This window comes from Anas platyrhynchos, chromosome 3 (assembly GCF_047663525.1).
Source record: "Anas platyrhynchos isolate ZD024472 breed Pekin duck chromosome 3, IASCAAS_PekinDuck_T2T, whole genome shotgun sequence".
Lineage (NCBI taxonomy): Eukaryota > Metazoa > Chordata > Aves > Anseriformes > Anatidae > Anas > Anas platyrhynchos.
The window spans coordinates 118,867,844-118,886,096 of record NC_092589.1 but is presented as its reverse complement, the minus strand read 5'-3'; the positions used below and the strand labels follow the sequence as shown (position 1 = coordinate 118,886,096).

General features: G+C 50.6%; 1 protein-coding gene across 4 annotated transcripts in view; it reads left to right on the top strand.

The window, feature by feature from the left end:
• The window catches only part of EXTL3 (exostosin like glycosyltransferase 3), a 96,873-nt gene that overhangs the window by 5,100 nt on the left and 73,520 nt on the right, over nucleotides 1-18,253 (top strand). For 2 of the 4 annotated variants that reach the window (XM_038177713.2, XM_038177716.2), the window contains exon 1: nucleotides 5,949-6,189. The exons of 1 other annotated variant lie outside the window; for it this stretch is intronic. The gene's annotated coding sequence lies outside the window, so the exon portion shown is untranslated. Of the gene's footprint in view, nucleotides 1-5,666; nucleotides 5,824-5,948; nucleotides 6,190-18,253 lie in introns of those variants that run through there. One more of the 4 variants, XM_038177714.2, reaches the window with a different exon arrangement.

The window sequence follows — 18,253 nt, the reverse complement described above, 5'->3', positions numbered from 1 at the left end:
CAAAGGCTTTGCATTCTCTACAGCTCAAGCGTGGGAGCTCGGAGGTTCCTCCTCTAATACGGTGTTTGTATGTGCTGGGAGAAAACGATCTAAATTAATTGTTATCTTTTCTCGGCTTCCCACATCTTCAAAGCGCTGCCATCCAGCCAAGCTGCCTCCTATCAAATCGGAAACGTGAAAAAAGAGAAAACCTTCCAGAACGTGGCCAAAAATGAGAAATGTTGGTCCTCGGGGGTCCGTGTCCCTGAGGGCTGCGTGGCACGAGCTGGGGGCCGGCAATCGGAGGGCTGCTGGTGTTTTTGAACAACCTTGTGGGAAATCACGCCCTGGGATTTATTCGATCGAATATTCCAAAGATGAAGAGTGAAAATTGCTGAGGTTGTCAGCCCCAAGGAATTGTGGTGCAGCCTGGGCTCAAATCCATCACCTGGGATCGGGAGGCTCTGGCAGGGCATTCTTCATCCCTCGGCAGAAGGCATCGCAGCGAGATCGTTTAGCTGTAATTCATCAATTTACCAAGCCGCTTGATTAAGTGGGGGTTGGAGAGAGGCTGGAGGGAGAGTGTCTGCCTCTTGTAAGGCAGCTCTGGCCACCTGAGGACTTTTTGGCTCATGTGTTCATTGCCTTTGAAGTCCCCGGGAAAGCCCATCAGGAGGAGAGCCCAGCAAAACTTGCTCACAGTGGTGGTGACGTGAAAGGAATTGAAGATATAAAGGAATTCATGCTTTTGAGCTTTTCCTGTACCTGTTACAACCTCAGACTGCCTTAGCCATAGTCTGAAAAGATCCTGGAGATGTCGGAGTGGACATCTGCAAAAAAAAAAAAAAAAGTGGCTTAAGTAAATTAGGGGGGTTCTTTATGAATGTGGCATTTTGGAAATTTCCTTATTCCTTAGTACATCCGAGTGCTGTTTTCTTTGGGTGGCCGTGCCAAAGCCTGTAGGTTGTTTCTGTGGGTGAGCTCTGCTCGGAGGCACAGTGACACTCCCTTGTTTTGCCCTTAAGATCAACATCCACCTTGTTTTCTTACCAGATTAAAGTCATCCTCATCCAGTCTTAGCAGGCGCGAGCGTTTGCGCCACCCCAACAACTTCGGAGCCTGCCAGAGTATTTCAGTCAGCCCTGACGAAGAGACACAGGTCTGCAAGGCTAATTAAGGCTGCACAAGATGATGATAAAGAGGCAAGATGATGATAAACAGGCAGCCCAGGTACCTGCAAAGCCTTGGGGACAGGAGCAGCTCCAACCTGCACGAGGAGATGCCCGGCAGTGCCCACGAGGGAGAGATCCGGTTGGAAGACGTGGAGACATCAACTGGAGCCCAATCCTGCAGGTGGTGGTCTGTATTGGCAGGAAAACTTGTTTTTTGTTTAAATGTGGTTGTGATTTGGGCAAAAGTGGCTCTGGAAGAAGCTGGCTGTGCTGGGGAGCAGTGTGGATCTGCAGGACGTGGGGCTGCTCCCCTGCCTCCTGGGGAGTCACAGCCAAGGACATGAGATGGTGAGCGGGTCCTTTATGGGCTTCTTGCAAGTCCTATTGTTTCAATAAAAGCGAGAGGAAAAATGAGAATTCATTTGATTTTAATAATAAAATACCTCCAAGGAGCTGAAGCAGAAGAAACTGTTAGCAAGAGGAATAGCTGGAGATTAAAAACAAATCGTCTCTCGCACGCATCCAGGCGCCTTCTCCTCACGTAACACGGGAACGCTAAATTGAAAATGAGCCTCTACAAGTTGTCAGGAAAAGGGAAAAAAAAAAAAAAAAAAAAGAGGATGAGTCAGCTCTAATCCCGCCTATCTGAAGCGAGGGGAAGCCTGCCTGGTGCTCGTGCCGGATTTTTGCCGGGGAGATAACGCAGCAGGCTGGTGACAGCCCGTAAGAAACCCTGCGAGCGGCCCGAAAATTGCTGGTGGGTACCTGAACGAGGGAATTGTAGGCTGAGTTGCAACAATTTCCCTAAAGCCGTGCGTATTAGCATACAAATACCGAGGAAGCCCCATCTCTGAATTTTTATCTGCTTCGGAGAGCCAAAGGGGCGCGTTAGCGACGTGCCATCCATTCGAAGGAATTGTCAGCGCTGTGTCTGTGCTTCCACGTTGCCTTTCCTCCAAGAGTTTTTTTATAATCCTGACCTTATTCTGTAGTTTTCTTCAAAAATTTTGAGGCAATTCCATTTGCTGGAGGAAAAACCGAGGTGTGGAGCGATTCTGGGAAGCTTCCAGAGGTGGAGATGAGCGCCTTGGGCCTGTGATTTACCGACGCTCTGATGAGTCGGTTCTGCTGTTCGTGCGTGTTGCTGTCGGGTTTCTTTTTCCCCGGGTAAACCACATCAGCTGAAATGCAAGGTAGTGGCCAAAGCTTCCTGTTGATCTCCGCTGTGCTATCACTGCATCCGCTCGGTTTCCTCTGCTGCTCTGCCCATCGCTGCCTGCGCAGGGGAGATACGACAGAGCAGCCCCACGCCCGCTTGAGGAGTAATTCTGTAAATTAAGGGATTTTGGGGTGTTGGGGGAAATATTTTAGGTAGCAGATGTCTCCTGAGCCCAGGAAATGCAAGGGAAAGTCTGCCGTGTGAGAGGGGGCAGTGACTGGGAGCCCAGCACTTCTGCCTCGTGTTCGGCTGGGTTTTAAAATTCCCTTTTAGGAGATTCCCTTTTAGTAGCTGTGGCCGATGACTTCAACATTTTGCCTCCGTTTCCATCTTTAAGCAGTTCCTGCACCTAGGGAGGTGGTTGGGAGGCTCAGTGACTGGTTTCCCAGCCCTCTGAAGAAGGCGAGTGGGGTATAACAGCTCCGTGGCTATTAATGCTACGGCTTAATAGAAGAATTTTTTTTACAGCTGAGTTTAGATAATGCCAGGAGAGAGCCCCAGAAGGCTGAAACGGGCATCACTTCGCTGCTCTCACCTCACCTGCTCCATCCAGGTGATGCCAGGGGTTGTCTGCCCCCGATACCTGGCTCCTGGGCTGCAGCAGGAGCCCTTCCTCTCTTTGCTCCTGGTACACGTCCTCCCCTGGCCCCCTGCCACGGCGTCCGCCAAGTTGAAATCTGGCTCTGGGCTTTTGGCTCCCTTCCTTCTCCGTGTTTTCAATTTTGTTGGCTTTAAGAGATCCCGGTGGCATCTCTTTATGATGCGCTGTGTTCAGCTTCTTCTATTGCTTCCAGTACAGGAACGCTCCTGAAGTTCAACCTATTTTTTTAATTAAAAAAAAAAAAAAAAAGACAAAATGTAGTATTGTTCTGTTACGCTAGGAAAAAGGATTTTTCTTACCCTTGAGCTGGACTCGATGGTCCTTCTGGGTCCCTTCCAACCCGGAATATTTTATGATTCTGTGGTCTTTAAATTGGAATGAATTTAAACCCCCCCCCCCAGGGGTTTTGGTGGAACATTGCTGTAGCTGGAGGATCAAATCACTGTTTTTTCTTGCTCTCCTGGGAGCTGGGATTGGCATTGATTAAACACACGCGTTGCCACCTGTTGGACGATCTCAGAGTTCCTGATGAGCTCCTTGAGTGCCTTGGTCCACGGTCCTGAAAATTCAGCTGCCCAGTGCTCACCAGCGTGCATCAGGTGGGCAAATTGAGCTGTGGGAGCCATCTGGGTTAAAAGAAGATGCTCAATGAAAGAGCTTTTGCCACATTCCTTTGACTTCAGGACCATCTCCTCCTTTGCATGAGAATAGAAATTAATTTCATTTCAAGCTCTGGAAACCTGACGACATGCTGAATAGATAAAATTGGTTCTATAAATAGGCTGCAGCATTCCTTTGTACAACGAAACAGTTTGTTTTCATTTAAACCATGCATTCAGCACATTTAGCTTAATTTTATTTAACTACAAATTTTACATGCCGTCTTCCTACACCCTAATTGTGTTTTTTTTTTATTTGCGACATAAATCCTAAGTGCAATTAAAAAGTCGGGTTAGTCATTAAGAAACTTCATTCCCCATTTTTAAGAAACTTCATTTCCCATTTTTAACATAAAACGTGTGAACCTGCAGAGTTTATTAATTTATACAAATGCCCAGCTGAGAAAGTAGGACAGCTCTCCAGTTAGCCAAGGGCCTGATTTACGGAGCAATGGCCCTTTGTTGTTCTTTTCCAGCAAAAGGCAGAAAAAAGAAAAAAAAAGACTAAAAATACAAAGCAAGACAGTTTAAATCAATCGCTTAAAACTGAACTATTTTCTGTGTTTTGCATCATAGGAGTCACCATCTTTTGGTATGTTTGGTACTTGTCAGCCTACATTTTACATAGCTGCTCTTACTTCACAGCATTAATGCTGCTGTCAGCGTAAATGCTGTTTAGTCAGAAAAGAAAGGTTAAAACCACGAGTGACGTTTTACACCACTACAGTCTTTAAACCTCTTTTGTCCAGATTGAGTCATAATCTGCGATATTAATACAAACTGTCCAGATTGGACCTTGATGTAATGAAGTAATGATGTAATGAAGTGAAATGGGTGGTGATGGTGTAGTACCAGTAAGCAGGGTCTGCAATTACTTTCACATCTCTATCAGCATCCCAGTATATACTTATTTTCATGGTCCTTTTTACCAGAAACCATCAGAATATCTCTCCAGGGGGTTGATGGCAACATTTGCAGTCCCAGCAGAGGGTTTGACCACAGAGATGAGGGGTGACTGAGCTCCATGGGTGCACCTTCTGCCTCATAGGGGTGCTGGGGCACAACTGGGGGCTGCTGGTGCACAACTGGTGGCTACTGGGGCACAACTGGTGATTGCTGGGAAGCAGCTGGGGGCTAAGGGGGCAAAACTGGAGGCTACTGGGGCATGATTGGGGGCTACTGGGGCTTAGCTGGTGACTATACTGGGGTACAATGGGTAGCTGCTGGGGCATGATTGGGGGCTGCTGGTGCACAACTGGTGGCTACTGGGGGCACAGCTGGAAGTTTTTGGGGCACAACTGGTGACTACTGGGGTACAATGGGTGGCTGCTGAGGCATGATGGTGGCTCCTGGTGCACAGCTGGTGGCTACTTGGGTACAATGGGGGGCTACTGGGGCACAACTTGGGGCTTGTGAGGTACAATGGGGGGCTACTGGGACACAGCTGGTGGCTATACTGGCATACAATGGGTAGCTGCTGGGGCATGATTGGGGCTACTGGGGCACAACTGGTGACCACTGGGGTACAATGGGTAGCTGCTGATGCAAAACTGGGGGCTGCTGAGGCATGATTGGTGGCTACTGGGGCACAGTTGGGGGTTACCAGAGCAGAACTGGGAGCTGCTGGGGCACAACTGGTGGCTGCTGGGGCGCAACAGGTGGCTACTGGGGCAAAACTGGAGGCTGCTGGAGAACGATTGGGGGCTGCTGGGCAATGTTTGGGGACTGCTGGCACACAACTGGTGGCTACTGGAGTACAATGGGTAGCTGCTGGGGCACAACTGGTGGCTACTGGGCAACAGTGGCTGGCTAGTTAGGTACGATAGGTGGCTACTGGGGCACAAATGTGGGTTTCCAGGGCACAACTGGGGTAACTGGGGTTTAACTGGGACCGAGCCAGTCACTGACAGGACCCGGCTCGCTGACAGGACCCCGTCCCCTCACGGCGTCCCACCTTTAGGCGGGAAAAGCGGGAGTGCGCAGCGCGCATGCGCAGCGGCCGGCGCCCACCTCGGGGCAGGAGGGGGAGGCGCCGCCCCGCCCCCCTCCACCATTTAAAGGGCCAGCGCTCCGCCTCGGCCGGCCGCCCCGCTCGGCGCCGGCAGCGGGCGGCTGTGGAGCAAGCGGGAGCCCCCCGGCCTCGGGCACTTCGCCTCGTGACGGAGCAGAGCGGGGACGCTTCGGCAATTCTCGGTAGTTTCCGGAGGGGCTCCCCCCTCCCTTTTCCTTCGCGTTCCTCGCTCTCCTAGAGCCCTTCGGCAAGTTCCGTCAGCGCTTCGGCTCTTTCCGCCCGCCCTTCGGCTCCGCTCGTGAAGTTCCGCCGCCGCTTCGGCAACTTCCGCCGGTCCGGTTCGGAAATGGCCGAAGACGTGAGGGAGCCGGCGGTGTAAAGGGGGAGAAGCCCGGCCGGCTGCTCGGAACGAACCAACTGCGCGCCGGCGGCGGGGGGGGGCCGGGGGGAGAGCAGGGCAGGGCAAAGCTGGGGTAAAGCGAGGCAGGGGCCGCGGCTCCCCCCCCACCCCCGCCGGTCCTGAGGTTCCGCCGGGAGGGCGCCGAGAGGTAGGCTGGACCGTACCACGGACCGGGAGGCGGGGGGGTGCCGAGCCCCCCCCCCCCCATGGCGGGGCAGGGGGTGTGAGGGGAGTGGTACAGTCCTGGGGCACGGTCCCTCAGGGCTTTATTTTTTTGGGGGGGGGGGGGGGGGGGGGTATCCTTGTGGTGTTTTTTTAATTATTTCTACATTTTATTTCTCCAGCTGTGCTCCCCTAAAACGTAGGGGTCTCTCCCTAATAAAATTTCCCCTCAGATAGTGGAATTAAACAAAATTAGTGGAATTAAACTGTGTTTATGCCTTATCGCTGCCTGCCACCCAGTTGTGCTGGTCCCTGAGGAAACAGTTTTGTCTGAAATGGTTAAATTGGTATTAAAGGTTTATTAAAACACTGTGTCCTTCAGAGGGGTGCTGCCCCGCTGCCACCCTGTCAAAATTCGGGCTCCTGTTGCTTCTGCCCTCTGGTAGCTCGTGTGGCCTCATCGCCTCGTTTGGCTTTAAAATCGCTGCTTTCTGTGCTGTGAGGCTTATTTAATCTGTAAAAACAGAGATTAAATAAGTCTGTTTCCCGAAGTGGGTGTCACATGCAGGCGGCTCTCTGTTTTCGGGGGGGGAGAAATCTGCGTGTGCGGGGTGCCAGCGCCTATCACAGGCATCGCAGGCGTGTTTTGATCGGCGTTTGTCATGTATCTGAGGTAAAGTGTCACATGGAACGTGTTTTGTGCCTTGTCACGCCTCATCAAGTGATGAATAATCCTAAATCCTCCTTCTATCAGTCACAAATGGACTGCAGGCTGGTTACGTGGTGGTGGGAAACGTGTTTTCCCCTCACAAATCCCCTACCCTCACGTGCCACTGAAGGCTCCTGGTGTTACGTGTGGCGCTACCCACGTTTGGTTACGACTTTGTGATATCTTTTATTTTCAGCTTTTTCTTTCCAGAAATCAGACTTTACATGGGTTCAGTGTTAAGAGATCCCGGAGCAGGGCTAATTGCCTTCATCTGAGCCCGGTACGGCCAAATTCCTCTGGCAGCTCAGCCGTGGCACGGACAGCCCCCAAACTCCTCACAGCTTTTTTTTGCAAAAGGGAAGGGCCAAAATAGTTTCCTGAAGTTCCCTGATTTTGCAAGCGGGGACTGTTAGCTCTCGTGTTTGTTTGCACGTGAGGACGGCTTTTGGCAGTTGTCAAATCGGAGCAAAAGCAGCAGAAACAGAACAGAAGAAAAACATGGTTATTCAACCGCTGTCGTTTAGGCTGTTTCTCAACAATAAACTGCAAAATTGGAAGGCTGTTTAAGTGCTGCTGAGGTGGGATGGGAAGGATTGTCTTCCTTGTGGATCTCTGGGACTGTTCAGACAAGGATTTAAATGGTGCTGGTGCCTTCCCAGGGCTTGCTTGCGCACAGGGAGCCAGACACCATCTTGAGTCTGTTTTCCATGACTACTAAGTTTTGAAATCCCATCATAATGTTAAATTGTTTAGAGTTTGTCTCATCTGGCTGTGTATTTGTGCTTTTTTCCCCCCTCTCACACCCTGTGCTGCCTGCTGTTTGACTGCTGTCCCCCATCCCAGCTGCCTTGCTTGGTTTCCTTCTCCTTCCCACAATCGTTTCACTGGGCTTTAACCCAGGTTGTTTTTTTTTCCTCTTACTTCAACGGATTAATTCTAACCCAGATTGGGATCCTGATGTCCTAACCACCTAGCAAGCAAAATACGTGCAGTTTTTATGTTTCCTTGAGAAAAACACAATTATGCATGCTTAAGGATATGACAATTTAGGGCAGGTGGGCATCTCCCTGCTAGCATGCAGGGGTAGCATTCAGGTGGGATTTGGGGGATGAAGCCAGGATGTCCAGCTGGCTCCTACAACCCATGCTGATGCTGAGGCTGGCCTGAGTATGCCTGCAGAGCTGTGCTTGCAATTTAGATGTATCCTCAAAAGCGAAGCCCACAGTTTTTTCTCCTTGGAGAAGACTTTAAAGTCCTGTTTACTGGTGATTGGTGTGGTTGGGTCGGCTTCTGCAGCCTAGATGTCTGATCCTCGGATGCAAATCAAGTGGATGTCGGTGGATGTTGCCTGAGAAGAGGTGCAAAGGCAGTTTGAGGTTTTGGGGCTTGGTAGGAAGGACGAGCACAGGAGAATACAAAGCTCAGTGGCTTACAGCTCATTGATTCCCGTGTTGCCTGGGTGTAGGGAGCCTTGAGTGCTGGCCGACCAGGTAAATTGATGCCAGTACACAGCAGCTGCAGTCCCAGTTTTGACGAGCAAATTGAACTCCCATTTTTTTCTTAAATCATCACTATTAGTTAATTGCTGCCCATTACCAGCAAGAGCAGTTTTAGAGGTCTGACTAATCTGTCACAAACGGTTTTTGAAAGGACATTTTGTAGCTTGACTTGCTGGACAATCCCTACAAGATCATTGTAACTATAAAGTTCCGATATCTTTCTATTTATTTATTTATTTACTTATTTATAGATAAAGTGCGTAGGTGTGCTGTGCTCCCTCTTCTGGCATTTGCCCCCCCGCCTCGTGGTGACTGGCTCTTGGTTTCTTAAGGCTACGTTGATCTGTGCAGTGAAACTGTGAAATGACCTTTCTCTTGTTGATGAAATCGATTGAAATACACAGATTTGAGACTCATAAATCAAGAAAATTAAAGTTTTTTTGCCCCTTTGGGGGAGGGAACCCTAGGACTCCCACTGGGGACTACAGATTATCTGTTGGTTTGGTGTAAAAGTTCCCTGGGAAACTTGTAAAGTGCTTTTAATTTGTCTCAGGACTTCTGCCCAGCCTACCAGTTTCTTTAAAGGTTGCGTGGAGTCGGGTGTGGATGTTTTTTTTTCTGTATTCCCTGCTCTTCCTTCCTCTTCCGTGAGTTTTGACGCATTCAGAAGCTGGCTGTCATTCTTCTACAGATGCAAACGCCAGCAGAACACGGGATTAACCCGTGAACGTGGGAAACCCTCTTAGGTTTCTTCCGACAGAAAAAGCTAAATAACACTTCCTGCTGTATGGGTAACTCTTCCTTTTCCTTCTGCAGAGTTTCCAGCTGGTTAGCCTTGTTCCATGAAGTGATTCAAAACAATTCCAGGTATTTTCCTGGCAGCGCAGGTAGCCCGCGGATTGATCCCGCTCTTGGTAAGGGTGCTGCTGTGCTCATGAGCTCGTTCTGCCACCCGGCTCTGCAGGCTGAGCTTCGTGCCAGCCCCTTGGTGCTGCACAAAGGGATTGTGGAGCTACGTGTGTCGTCTCTGAACTCCTTTGAAAGTGAATTCGATTTATTTGAACGCTGAAATGTCAGTGAGCAGGGAATAAGTTGTTCCATGCATCTGTTGCCTTCCTTAGGGGATGTTTTATGACAGGTCGAGCACTTTCGAAGTCCAGGCAAATAGATAATGGGTTTGTCTGGCAACTTGGTGTGGAAATGGGGTCCTTTGCTTCTATTAAGGCAATTAAAACCATCAGCACCCTCCACTACGTACGTGATCCTATCAGCACGTCTCGGTTCTCCGCTGTGAAGGTGTGCTTGGCTTTTCCCTGTCCTCGAGTGCCTCGGGATGAAATCTGCACGCGTCTTTTTGGCTTTTCTATTCCGGGCAGGAGGAAATCACATCCCAGCTCTGCTCCGTGGGCACGCGGTGGGATCGTGTTGGCGGCGAGCGGAGCGTGCGCGGCGCGGGGCTGCTGCCTGGGCAAGGTTGGCATGGGGAGCGCTGGAGCTTGTGATGAGAGGAGCTGCCAAGCGAGCGGGAGAGCCGAGAGCAGAGCCGAAATTCGCAGAGCAGTGGCGTGAGCTGCTCCCTGCATTTCTCTGAAGGGCTCGGGGAAGTCTAAGCAGAGCTGGCTCGAGCTCAGTAGGGAAACTTGCAAGGTTCTGCACGTCAAGAGGCCGAAATCCTGTGGTATCAGCCAAGTAATAACATCAAAGCCACGATGTGTAAGCAGCAGGTGGGCAGGAGACAGGGCAATGTAATCCTTTTCTTCCTCATTTAGAGGGAAGCTGCCGGCCGGAGATAACATGAAGGACGGGTGCCCACCGCCTCCCAGAAATGCGCCGAGCATCTAATAACGTAAGGCAGCCAACAGCTAACACCGTCCTCAGATTATTTGTAAAGATAGCAGTCCCACAGCAGATGGTTTAAAAAAAAAACAGCACAAAGCTTTTAAAAAAAACAAACCCAAACCAACCATGCGTTGTTTTGGTAAGATATTCCTTTCCTTGGGCGTCTCTCCTGGGAAGAGCTCGCTAAATGAATCCGCCGCACCTTGATTTTCATGTGGGGCGTGAGGAGGAGCCAGCGATGGGCAAAGCAGCCCGGAGATGGCTCTGTTGGGAGGCTGCCACTAATTACCGTGGCGTCTGACAATTAGCTGGTGTTCAGCGAGTTCTCCAACGAAAACAAGGATGCGGAGGAGGAGCTGTCCTTGCGATGGTCTTGAGAGGAAGAATTGAAGCTCCACGCGGTGGATTTTTTGCTGCTCTTACAAGGAGTGGGACACGGCGCCATGCTGGTGGAGCAGCTGGGATTTAAGGCACCCCAGGAGCTTGGCTATTTATTTTTTTTCCACCTCCTGCCCATGCAACAGGTCCCTGCTTCGTGGAAAACCTCCGAATCGGTACCCTCTGCCACGTGGTGTTGATGTGAATCTCCGAGCTGTTAACAAAACCCAAGATTTAATGCTAATAGGGATAAAAAGGTTGCAGACTCCTGCCTTTGCTTCCTCACACTTGCCCCCAGGGTCTGCCGGCTTTGTTTTTGCTCCGTGGCAGTGATGAATAAATAGCACCAGGGCTCCTGCAAGCGTCTCAGGGGTGCAGTTAGTTAGGAGCTGGAGCTGGCAGGTATCTCAGGGCCCAGGCTGCTCTCCCTCCCCAAATACCTTTTAAAATTATGAGGGCGATCTTGATTAGCAAGGCTGAGCCACGCAATTAACTTCTTCCTTGACGAAGGAGCTGTCAGGGAAATGTTTTTACATCGTTTGTGTTCCTGAGCTCGCTTTTGGGGTGGAGTTACTCCTGCAGCAAGGCCCAGAGCATCTTTGGGAGCCGTTTCCTAATCCAAACTGCTCCTGTTCTTTCTCTGTTTGCTTTTTCCTTCCCCTTTTAGGCCCGGGGGGAGGTTGCTGGGCACCCTTCCCTGCCTTTTCTCTCCATCGGCTTGCTGTCTCCATTACCCTGCTGCAGGATATTCCTGTCTCCAGCCTAACCTGGCTCTCTGAAGACCTGAGATGCGAGCGCTGGTGGTTCCAGAGGAGGAGACCACTCATTTGGGAGGATTTCTGTATTTTTGACGTCTGATGTGCTGAGTTTTGCTGCCTCGAGGCTGTGCGGGATGGCTGCCTGGTAGGAACCAGCCTGTTTCTGTTTCCCAAAAGCCCAAAGAAGAGGCCAGACCCAGTACAACTCCAACTTCTGCTCTTCTGTGAGGAGAAGTGAAATGAATGAGCTGTTATTTCCCCTACATGGCAAGGAATGTTTTCATTCTGGCCCCGGTTTCACAGCAGATGAGCTGCCTGATGAAGAAAGAGAGGGAGAAGAAGAGGAAAGGAGCCGTGCTGCAGCCTCCTCGCTTCCAAACACGGCTTTGGTGGTTCCCTGCTGCCCGTGCACTTATTGAACCGCCTGCCTGATCCCTGATCTTGTTCCTTGATGCACAGAATAACCAGAGCTCTGAAGATGCTCCAAGAGACTGGAAAAAAAAAAAAAAAAAGAGGCACGTGTTGCTTCCAGGATTGCATTTCACTAATTGTTTGCAGTGACCTTTTGGAGTCTCAGAGTGGAAATTTGTTTGCTTCACTGTCTCCTAGAGCAGCTCCTGGCTCTCTGCGTATAGGACAGAATGGAGTTTTTTTGTTATTTGTTTCTTTTTTAATCACGTTCTGACAGCAAAGCCCCTTCTTCCCTGTTCATGGCAGCTCTGGCTATTTCAAAGAGCAAGCTGTCTTCAACAGCACTTCTGCAGATGGCGTTTTCTGAAACTTTTTTTTTTTCTCATGGGGATGTTTTTCTTGGAGCCCAAATTGCTTGTTCATTATTCTAAATATTGCTTTTTAACTTTTTTTTTTCAACCTACTCATTCTTGAACGTCTAAAGCCGGGATGATGAAAGGGCTCTGGGTTTTTGTCACTGTTTTTTGCACACTGCTGGCCTTAACTTTGGCAAAAGTGGGCTTTTCATCCTCAAATCTGCCTAGATAGACCTGGAAGTGCTCTGAATTTCCTGCTAAACTCCGGATAAAAGCCTAACACTGTTGGAACTTGCAGTTTATGTGTGAGCTTGCGTGCTTGCAGGGCTCCTGAGAAGGGTTTGCTGCACCCCCTTCGTTTTGTTGAGCCTCTTAGGAATAAATGATGCTCCTCAAGCTGTGAACACGAGAACAGTTTAGCTCAGGGGAAAAAAAAAAATAATCCCCTGCAAACAGACAATGCCCCAGCTCTGCGTTTAAATAGCAGCTAATTTGGCATGGGGTGAGCTGGGCTAAAGCCATCAGGGGGTTAAATCTGTCGGGCTTTTAATTCCCAGATTAGAATCTGGGAATTTAGTGGTAGGTGTTTGTCCTCCCTGCTGCTTTTGGGTCTCCTTTCCCTGTTTTATTACCAGTCTGTTTGTTTTCTTGGTGTCTGGCCTCTCCTCTCCCGCAATTAAGAACTAACTGAGGAACATCTCCTGTTCACACATAGTTTATATTTAATTTTATTCTTCCTGTGCACCCTTCTCTGCTGGTGGCAGCCCTGACCCGAGCAGTTCTTCGGGTCCTCTCCATCAGGAGGAGACTTCTGTGGCTGCTTGTTGAAGACGGAAGCTTCATCAACACTTTTTTTCCTCCCGTCTCCCTGTGATGCTCTGCTCGCTGGGACTTTTCAACGCCGACACAATCAGGGGTCGCCCTATTTCTTCGCTCTGTCATCAACCAACGTGACATTTTGGGTGGCTGCAGCAGTTTTTATTCCTCGTGCCTGTGCTGGCGCAGAACTCGGAGTCACGATGATGCTGAGTGTGGTCTGGGGATGTTTCTCTGGCAAGCAATCACTCGGGGAGAGATCACATCTGCGGAGAGCCCTTGCTGGCTCACAGCATCGATACCTGCTGGGCTGTGCTCGTTTTAAGCAACTGGAGTTTTGGAAGCTTGTAAAAACTGCAGAAAGGGATGCGAAGCTGAGCCTGGCCTGCAATTGATGGCTTCTTACTGATTTTTTCCCCATGGTTTCTGTCAAAAACCAAGAGTAAGAGGAGCAGGAGAGTTCAGTTTGTGGTGTAGTTGTGCCTGATGTGTTTTTAATTTTTATTTGTCATCCTCGCAGACTCGGCTTCCTCCTGTTTCCATCACCTTCCCCCTCTTTGGCCTTATTTTCATAGATTTCCTCTTTCTCTGAATTTTTCCAGTTCTCTGCCAGCTGTGGAGCACCAGAGAAAGCAGCAGAAGGTCCTGCCCTTCCCTCACCCCTCTTTTGACAAGAGATACCCCATTAAAAGAGCTCTGTGGTTACCTAGGGGCCAGCATTTCTTCCCCAGACCCCAAGCAGCGTGGTCCTGCTGCCTCACCCTTTGCTGCATCTCCTCTTGTGGGCACGATGCGCTGAATTTAATAAAAACAAATAAATTGTGGTCCTTGGAAAGTCAAATAGTGACGGGCTTGGGTGAAATTCGTGGCTTGCACGTGGGTGCAGGCAGCTTCGTTGTGGTTGGGTGGTAGGGAAATGGAGATGCTGCCTTGAACCCTTCTCAAGGGGAAGGAAGAGGAGCCCAAGGCTCCTGGTGGCAGTAAGGAAAGCGGGAGGTGGTTAGAAAACGTGTTATTTGAGGATCTGATTAAAAACTCTGACTAACGAATGAGGTCATGAGACAAAATCGGGGAGAAGCTGTTAATTGTGCATCATTAAGGATGTCTTGAAACGATCTCTCGTGCTCTGGTCCGCTGCCATGCCCCTGGGATGATCTCAATCTGTTGGAAGTGAGAGCCGAAAATAAAAAAGAGGCTGGCTGGGGTTTCTGCAGAGATCAGCAGCACGGCGCAGGGATCTGCTGGCGTCGTTTCTTCTGTGGCAGCTTCATTCTCCTGTCCTGCACGGGCAGCTCCAGGCGTTTTGGGATAACTCAGCTTCGGCCCTTGGCTTTTTTTTTGTGTTTGGAGCCTCCGTGGGTCAGCACGTAACTGTCATGCTGAAATTGAATGCGATTAATTCTCTATTTAACTCAGGGAGGTCGTGGCGTTAGGTTAGGAAATGTTTTGATAACCTTGAAGGTGTCGTAAGCTGGAGGAGAGAGGCTTTGTGGTCTCTCTCTCCTAGCTGTGGGGTGCACCAGGTTGGGAAGCGATCGGATCGAGAGCGACCAAATAAAAAAGCCGAGCTGTACCCGTGGTTTGCTGTGTGCTACACTGTGTTTTTACAGGGACAAGGGAGAGCAGAGATCACGGGAGAGTGAGGAGCTCCTGCAGGCACACCCTGACATCTTGGTTTGAAGAACTAAGAGCTAATGAACTCATGGTATTAATCTTTCTTTATTTTTTTTAAGCGGTTAGGGTGAGGCCAGCATTGGAACAGGAGACAAAAGGAGCCTTCTTCCTCCTCAGAAGAAGGAAGGAGTGATGTGATCTCTGGATTTGACTCCCCCATTTGGCAGCAGGTCAGGGGTTGCAGCACATCTCTGGAGATTTAGGGGCGAGGCATGGTTTGGTGGTGCAAATATCCGTGAAGAAAGCTGAAGGGCTTTTCCCCAACCCCCTAACCCTGGAGAAGCCAGCCAGTTGGTGCAGGTAGGATGGGGAGAAGTCTTGGTACCAAGGGGGATTTATCCCAAAACCCCAAAGCTTTTCCCAGTGATTTTTGTCTCCCTGGGCAGATGTGCGTTGCTGGAGGAAATGGCGCTGAGCACGGCCGCAGAGCTTTTTGTTTTTTTTTTGTTTTAACTCCCTAACTTGAGCCTGGAGCACACAAAGCAAACCCTCCAAGCCCGTGAAGGGGGTTTTGTGGAGGAATAAAGCTTCTTGTCAGCCGCGGTGTTCAGACCCTTGGGAAACCGTGACCATTGTCTGGGCTATTATTGCTTCAGAAAAGCTTGGCGTTTCCTCATTCAGGGTCTTGCAAATCTGCTCCTGTGCTCTTAAAAATAACCCAGCGTGAGCCTGCGATCGGGAGCATTCAGAAGAAATTCTTCAGCCCTTTAAAACTGAAGGGAGGGGAGCAAAGCCCTCCTCGAAGTGCTTTTACTTGCTGCCAAAGAGGGACTGTGGCTACCCGGAGGAGGCGCGGTGGGGCTCGGCTCCCCTCTGATGAGGGTTTTTGGCCCCCAGCAGGTTTGGGGTGCAGCCGTGGCCTTTTGGGGAGCACCCCCAGGCAGGTGGGTGCGTGGTTGCTTGCTACTGGCAGCTGCATTTTGCTTTCTGGGGCTGTTTTGGGAAGGGTGACCTGTGCTGACCGAAATCCAGGCAGGGCAGTGCTCGGGGTGCTGCTCCTGCAGCCTCCCTGCTGGTTTTTTGGGGTGCTGCAGGATCTTTTGGGTGGCTGGCGGGGACAGAAACAGAGCCAGCAGACATCACACAGAGGGATTTTGGGAACCAGGAGGAGCAGGATGGGTGCTGCAGGCAGGGGCACGGTGAGCTGGGGGCTCTGCTTTTCATGCTGTGAGGTTATATCCCTGCACGGAAACCCTTGGACCGTTTTGCCAACCCATTTTTTAGTCCCATTTCATCAAGCGGTGCAGGCTACGCTGCGAAAACATTCGGGACAGCAGCTGCTGCCCACGCAGGGCACCGAAATGTGTGTTTAGTGGTCGAGCAGCATGCTTGCTCGGGGCGTGCCGCCTCGTTTCGCTCCGTGCCAGTGTCCGCGCGCAGCCTTAGCCGTGGTTTATCGGCGGGGAGGTATCGCTGAGGGTAGCAATTTGTGCTTCCTGCAAGCCAGAGGACAGGAATTACCGTTTGCAGGAGGTTTGGAAGGAAGCTGCCTTGTGGAGCTGCAGGTTGCTGGTGGGACGGAGGCTTCAGAGCTTGCTCCTCTCTTTAGTTCGTATCCGTGTGATTAATGAGATCCGTACGGTAAGAATACAATCGTTTTTCTCCATTTTATTATTTTTTTTTGCCACTGGTGTCTAAATATATCTAAGAAAAATGCAGACCGAGGCTCTTTAATGAGGCAAGAAGTCGTTCCTGCTTCCCTTCTGAGGACAAAACCGCCTCACCCACTGGCTTGCTCTTTGTGCGGACTTCTTGCTTTGCATCCCCACGCATCCATCATAGCCTGAAGGCTGCCACAAAAGGCGGTGGGAAAAGATCAAACGGGCTGTTTTGGGGTGCTTAAACCTGAACTCTTGTAAGGGAAACCCTCAGCTTTGGTGGGGCAGGCTGTGGGGTTGTGGTGATGGAAACTGGGGAGAGAAAATGAGTGCTGAGTAAGTTTAGATGTTACAGAACTTATATTGAAGAACAGGAGCTGCTGGGAAGCACTTCAGAAGTGAAAATAGTTCCAGATTTGTTCCCCCCCTTTGCCAGATTGCAGAATTAGGTGATTTTGGGGGAGCTTCCACCACCTGGAGGACAATCCGTGTCGCCAGCATCTTGCCCCTTGTGCAGGGAGGATGTAGCACGGCAGGAGGACAGGTATGTGGGGTCTGGTTTCGATCCTTTCGTCACAGGAGGAACCAGCTCTGGTTTTCAGGCAGGTTGCTGCAGCAGCGTGCTGTGGTTGTGGTTTGTCGGACTGCGAAATCAGATTACACTCGCACGTGGTGGCTGTGTGTGAAATCCCAGGCAGCTGAGAGCTACGGTCACCGTGGGGCTGCACGATGTGGGTTTTGGGGCTGCGGGGGCCTTTTCCTGAGATGTTGTGCCTCGATGTGGGTCTGTGTCCCACTGCTGAGAATCACAGAGCCTGTGGGGTTTGGAAGGGACCTGCAGAGACCATCGGGTCCAACCCCCTGCCAAAGCAGTTCCCTAAAGCAGGCTGCCCAGGTAGGTGCCCAGATGGGCTTTAAATAGCTCCAGAGACCCCACAACCTCCCTGGGCAGCCTGTCCCAGTGCTCCGGCACCCTGACCATGAAGAAGTTCTTTCACATCTTGGTGCGGAACTGCTTGGGCTCCATTTTGTGGCCCTTGCCCCTTGTCCTGTCCCCACAAACACTGAAAAGAGGTTGGCCAAATACTTCTGCCTCCCACACTTCAGGTATTTATAAATATTGCTGAGATCCCCTCTCAGTCTCCTCTTCTCCAGGCTGAGCAGCCCCAGGTCTCTTCATTTCCTCCTAAGGAAGATGCTCCAGGCCCTTTGCGTGGCCGTGCTCAGGCGCTCGCTGCACCAGGGCTTGGAGGAAGAGGAGGGAGCCTTAGTGAGTTGTGTTCAAGGCTTGAAAGCCAGCATTTTATCTCAATCCATACAACAACAGCTCCGTGAGTAACTGTTTAACCCTGATGTCAGCTGTGGGAGGAGTCCACTGAGTCCCCAGAAATGAAAGAGTTTCTGGGGAAGGTAAGCAGGGCTGTGCTGTTGTAATGCCCTCCTCTGATGGGCAGTCAGCCCCTCGTAATCAGATTTAGCCAGGCCACGCGTGACAAGTGGTGCTTTAATTAGCTCTTCACCTGTTTAATGAGTGTGTGTACAGCCGTGTTAACGAGCTGCAGCCCTCTGAGGACGCCCCCCTCGGGGGTGGTGGTCCTGGTGCTGCTGGTGGCAGGCGGGGGCAGCCCCTCCGAGACCCACTCCTGCACGTTTCTGTGAGCTCGGCTCTCACATTTTTGGCCTCTGTTTTATTAATCCTCCGTGCATTCTGCTTATTAAGCAGCGCCGTTTCTAATCGGAGTTATTTTCGGGTCTGCCATTAGTGCCCCCTTCTCGTCAGCGCCGACAAAGCGCCTCGCGTGCTGTGTTCTCCAGGTGGGTGTCGTGATTCAAGGGTTCTTCAGAAAGGCTTTTGTGCTACGGGGATGGCTCTCCTTGTGCTGACAGCAGCTCTCTGCAGCTTGGTAAATAAATAAATAACAAATTCCCCTTGTATTAACACGGATGGGACAGAAGAGGAGAGCGCTCTTTGTTTTATAATATATTTACAGATATTATTGTGTAAATAATAG